The sequence below is a fragment of the Pinus tabuliformis genome, chromosome 7 (genome assembly GCF_031772625.1).
Source record: "Pinus tabuliformis cultivar Carrire ecotype Pingquan chromosome 7, CPIR1, whole genome shotgun sequence".
Taxonomy (NCBI): domain Eukaryota; kingdom Viridiplantae; phylum Streptophyta; class Pinopsida; order Pinales; family Pinaceae; genus Pinus; species Pinus tabuliformis.
This window is the reverse complement of record NC_142293.1, coordinates 529,088,198-529,094,197: the sequence shown is the minus strand read 5'-3', so window position 1 is coordinate 529,094,197 and position 6,000 is coordinate 529,088,198.

The window sequence follows — 6,000 nt, the reverse complement described above, 5'->3', positions numbered from 1 at the left end:
AACTTTTTCTGGGTCCATTTTCAGCTCATTTTCTGCAATCACAGAACCCAAATAGACTAACTCCTTTTGAAAGAAAGTACATTTTTCCAAATTTATCAGCAACTTGTTTTGCTGCAACTTCTCTAGAACATATCGAACATGTCAAAAATGTTCTTCCTTCATCTTGCTGAAAATCAGTATATCGTCAAGATACACAATAAAAAATTTCCCAATGAACTCCTTCGATATCTTATTCATCAGGCACATGAAAGTAATAAGGGCGTTACTCAACCCAAATGGCATCACCAGCCATTCATACAACCCTTCATTATTTTTGAAAGTTATTTTCCATTTGTCCCCTCCTCTGATTCTAATCTAGTTGTATCCACTGTTTAGATCTATCTTCGAAAAATATGCTGCCCCACTCAAGCAGTCCATCATGTCATCCATTCATGGCAATGGAAACTTGTATCTGATCGTAATTTTGTTTAGTTCTCGTAAGTCTGTACACATCCGCCACTCGCCTCCTTTTTTGGGAGCTAAAACTATTGGAACTGCACCAGGTACTTAAACTTTCCCGTATCAAGCCTTTGTCTAACAATTCCTGTAACTACTTCCTGATCTCTTTGTTGTCCTTGGGACTCATCCGGTACGCAACTTTATTCGGTAAACTAGCTTTAGGGATGAAGTCTATGTGATGACTGATACTCCACTTTGGTGGTAACTTATTCGTTAAATCATCTACCACAATGTCGTTGAATTCCTGCAACATTTCCTCGATTGCTTCAGGTAAGTCAGAAATTTCAGTCTGCAACAGCACTGCTCTTGGTCTCCTTACAACATCATACTTTACCTCATCATCCTCAATCTATTTTAGAAATTCTTTTCCACCCACTAGCAATACTTTTGTCCCACTAGTTTCTGTTGTTTCTTCTTCCTTGATGGGTACTAGCATATGCTTAATCCCATGCTTGACAAACTTGTAACAAATTTTTTTTTTTTCCGTCATGAACAACTTTTCAGTCATACTACCATGGTCTACCTAGCAAAATATTACACACATCCATGGCATGATGTCACAAATCACTTTGTCCCTATACTTGCTAATATGGAACTCCACCTCACACTGCTCATCAACTAGTAGCTGGTGACCCTTCTATAACCAAGACACTTTATAGGGAGTTGGGTGCTTCAACCTTTTTAAACCCAATTTCTCCACCATCTCTGTTGCAACCAGATTATCAGTGGTTCCATTGTCTATAATTAGTTTGCAGCATTTTCCATGTGACTTGCACACAGTCCGGAATAATGCCTTTCTTTGGGTTTGTTCAGTTGTTTCCTTTGCTGGTTTCAGTAGTACCTTGTTCAAGACTAAGGCCTCTCCTATCTTTGGTACGTTCTCTACCTCCTGAGGCAGTGCCTCTTCTTCCTCTATCTAAGCAACATATGCTCCTCTTTGACCAACCTGTTCTCCTTCAAGACACTCAAAGGACCTGTGCCCCCACTTGTGGCACTTGTAACACTAGTAGGAAGCTCCTCTGCCCTTACCATTTCCCCTTCCTCTCTAGTATGGCCTTCCTCCCCTAGTGCTACATTCCTTTTCTGCTATCCCTGAGGTCTTTGAATTGTCGCCCTCTTCACTGTTGTTGGAAGTTCTTCCTCTACCAAAGGATTGTCATCTCCCTCTGCGAGTTCCTCATCTTCTCCTGGCATTCTGCTTTCTTGCGATCTTTTCTTCTGCCTTTAAGGCACTCTGGTATGATTCCTCTATGGTATTTGGAGAAAGAATACTTATCTCGTCCAATATCTCTAGCCTTAGGCCATTCAAAAACCTTGTTTCCTTTTCTAGGGTGCCTTCAGTATAACCAGCTCTGAAATTCACCCGATAGAATTCTTCAGTATATTCTTTCACCGTCATTCTTCTCTGTGTCAAATTCTGCACCTGTCGATACAGAGAAATCTGGTAATCTTTGGGAAAAACCGTACCCTTCATCTTGGTGACCATTCTGGTCAATTTTAATGGGTAACTTATTAAATCTTCTCCTCCCTACTTAGACACTGTCCCACCATAAGGCCACATGTCCTTTCAGCTTGGTGGTAGTGAATTTAACTCTCCTATCTTCACTAACCTCCTCACATTCAAAATATTTGTCTAACTCACTAATCCAGTCCAACAGCACTTCTACGGACAAACTACCATCATAGTTCAGAATTTCAGGCTTTGGTTTATTGCTAGCCAACAAAGCTGACCCTAGCAATTTGATTTCAGGTCCTTCTTCATCTGATCCATTTGTCGTAACTATAGCTTCTTCTTCACTGTTGTCCCCTACTTCTAGATCCCTTCTCCTTCTTGCTTCTACCGCCGCCAAATGGGCATTTAGGATCCTAATCTCTTCCCTCACTCCTTCATCTACCACTCTTCAAATAGCTCTACCATGACCTCTTCTTCTAGCTTCCATTTTATAAAGAAAAATAGTTAACTGTACCTACTCTGATACCAAAATTGATGGGACCAACCGTTTAGATCTGGAGGTTAATATTTAACTGTTGATTGAATGATATTAATGATGTGGTTGGTTGACCTTTATGGTATTGTACTATAGTTTAATTGTGACGAGGACATGTGTCCTAGCCTTGGGCCTCGTTCCTTCCCGCTCTTACTATCCTCTGAAACCATAAACTGTTCATTCCATTGTTGTTTCTCTATGCTACTTGTGAGGTCTATAGTTTCACGAAATGAGGGTCTGCTCTGTTAGTTTGATGGTGTTTCATTTCACTGTGCCTGGCATGCAACTCTACAAGGGTTTCCACCTGCGTATGCTCTCAATGCTTTTGGTTCCGTGCTTGGTTTTGAGGCTCTAGGTTTGGAACCCTTGGTCTCAGTCTCTGTTATCAGTTTCGCTCAGTTCTGGTTATGTTTCCAGTTGCAGGCTTTGGTTGTATATGATTTTCTTCAATGCACTTGCTTTGCAGTCTGATTGTTTGCTTGGTTTTTTGACACAGGTTGTGTTGTGGAGTGGCTCGGCTTTCGGCTCTCACTCGGCGATCATCCAAAAGGTGAGTTCTCTCTCCATGCTGGTCTTTTTTGCTTTGTTTTCCTCCATCACTGATAGTCTTGGTTCCTTATGGGTAGCGAGCACCTCTGTGACTGTAACCTTAATTATGTGGCTTCTCTTCTGGTGTGCACAGGCTCGGCTCTCCCTCGGTGAGTTTCTTAATAACCCTTTCCTCTGCTTTTTGTTTTGTTTTTGTAACTGTGGTTTCATTCTTCGGTTCTAATGGCCTGCTTGTTGACCAATGCAGGTGAGCGACTAGCTTTGTTCTTCATCCTCATGCCTTGTCTCCTACGCCTGAACCGGGTAGGGTCGCTCCTTGGTGTTTTTCCTATTTGACTGTTTGAGGGTTTCACTGTTCATAGGGTTTTATGGGTCGTTAGTTGAGATTTGGCTTTGGCCTTGCTGCACCTTGGCCTCACTGTGCCTGTAGCTTTACTGTATATTTTTATGGCTCTGCTATTGTAACCATGGTTGTATTGATACGGTCCTGTGATGACCTTGCAGTGGTTTATAGTTTTGTCAACTCTGTTTTATTTGCTGGTCTCTGAACAGTGAACTGTGGAGGCTCGGCTTTGACAAATATATATCTATATATATATATATATATATATATATATATATATATATATATATATATATATATATATATATATATATATATATATATATATATAGTAGTTTTGATTGTTAAAAATTTGCAAGGAAAATGGTTATGCGTTTGTTTTTGTACCTGTAGCTTGTTTTCTTGGTATTCCTCCAACTGTGGCTCTCTTGTTTCTCCCGTAGGCTTGCTCTGTTACACTTGTAACTTGTTTGGATGCTCTCCTCGCTTCAGTGCTTACTGTTCACTGTCTGTCATCATTATGCTTATAGAAAAGAAAATGAATTTAATTGTATTTCGAAGAAAAGATGTTAAAGCTGTAATATGAATGGATTCAAATGTGTTTGTTCTTCAGAATGATTCTGTGCATTTTCTTCATTCAGTTCTATGATGGTCAAAAAGATTACAATAGTCGTTTCCTCTTTTCGTTTTGTAGAGAACACTGGACAGTTAGCAAACTGCCAGTAGTTACATTAAGTGGTTTTTGAATAACTATCTTTTCTTGTTTTGTAAACTAAAAGAAAATTTTAAATAAAACTAAAAAGTAAAAAGAACACGTAAGCAAAACACTAACAGTGGCTGAGACAACCATTCCTAGAAATGTAAATGAAAATGAAAACTAACGAAACTCAAATTGTTAGAAGAGACAAACTCCTAGCCATGACCTCCTTGAGCTGGATTCTCTTGCATCAAGATGTTTTCCATAAAAAAATTAAGGGAACAAGACCTTCTAATATATATAAACTTTCCGATCCACGCATCAACATTCACCATAGTTCTCATTAATGCAAAATAATATTTCATTTTCATGCACATATGTCAATTCATCAGTCATTATGCAGTATTTCTAACTTGAAGTCAATCACATAGAATTTTATAATCAAAGAAGTCAATAATGCGAGTTGATTCAAAAGGTCATCCAGATTCTATTTAGTGATGGAAAAGAAGGCACCACAATCTCTATGACATAATGAATGTAACTGATTAGGTTTAATATGTAGTGTCACCCACAATATTCACACAGATTAGATGAATTTCAGAAGGATGAGAATGATATATTTCTTTTATACATATGATGTATACAAGATCCTTCATACTAAGAACATCATTGAATCATGAACTTGTAGAATTACATTTTCATGTATGAATTTTGAGCAATCAATGTAATCAACAACACCTAGTTGTTACTAGTTTTATCATTAAAGTTCTAGAACACACATAATGTATTTCATCACATATGTCCCAATTATTGCGAAGTCCATTATTAAGCTATCAATTAATATTTTTGCCCTTATCACACCAGTTACCATTTATGCATGTTCATATAAAAGGCCACAAGTCTTTTCCTTTATTATTGACGCAACAATGCATTTCTATTGAATCAATCACTTTTTATAAGGAAATAATGATATCATGATGATTTTCAAGACTTTATAGTCACACTTAGTATCTTCCTAAGCTTCATCCAATAAAATCATACCTCTACTCCTTCTCATTCTTATGAAACCTAAGAGGTGTTAGTGTTTCCACCTCTACTCTGATACCATTTGTCACATCCCTCATTATACCTAGTATAGAATATACAACATTAAATTCTTTTACAAGTTTTTCCAGCATGTAGTATTCCAAAAATGAATTATCACACACTTAACTGATCCCTAAATGATAAAATCACCATCATATGTAAAGTAGCCATAGAAATCAAATAGCTATTTGTGTAAGGGAATAATCATTAATGAAACTTGTTACCACAATGCAATATGATGTATATTTGCATCGTTAACATCATTTAATTAACGAGGGCTTATAATAAATTATTTAACTTCCAACTCCATGCAAGGTAACAATATATTCAAGATAACGAAATAGGAAGTCAAAAAAATGAGCATAAATATTACCTTGGAAACCCCAATGAGAAAAACTAGAAAATCTTTATTTTATTAAAAAAATTGTAATGCAGTTCGCCCCTCCCTTAATCGTAACAAGCAAGTCCATCCCTTTTCCATTGTTGAGATTTTACAAAAGAATCGACATATTTAATTCAATTATATTAATTAGAGGCCTTTACATTAAACATTCTCTAATGTTTCTCAAACACATTACGCAATAATTCTTAAAGAAAGATGTTTTCATGGCATGGATGTTTACCATAGTGATCTCCTTTCCCTTCTTTCTTCAACATTGTCAAATTATCACAAGTTAGTAATATATCTCAGTAAACCAAGTTACCAACAACAACCTACACTTGACAATCTTTCACCTATTTTTTTGAAAGTCGTGATTCTTCATTTCAAACACTATCATTAGCAAACACTCTAATGTCATGATTGTCTGTAATTGATAAAATATCAGTTTTTCCAAACC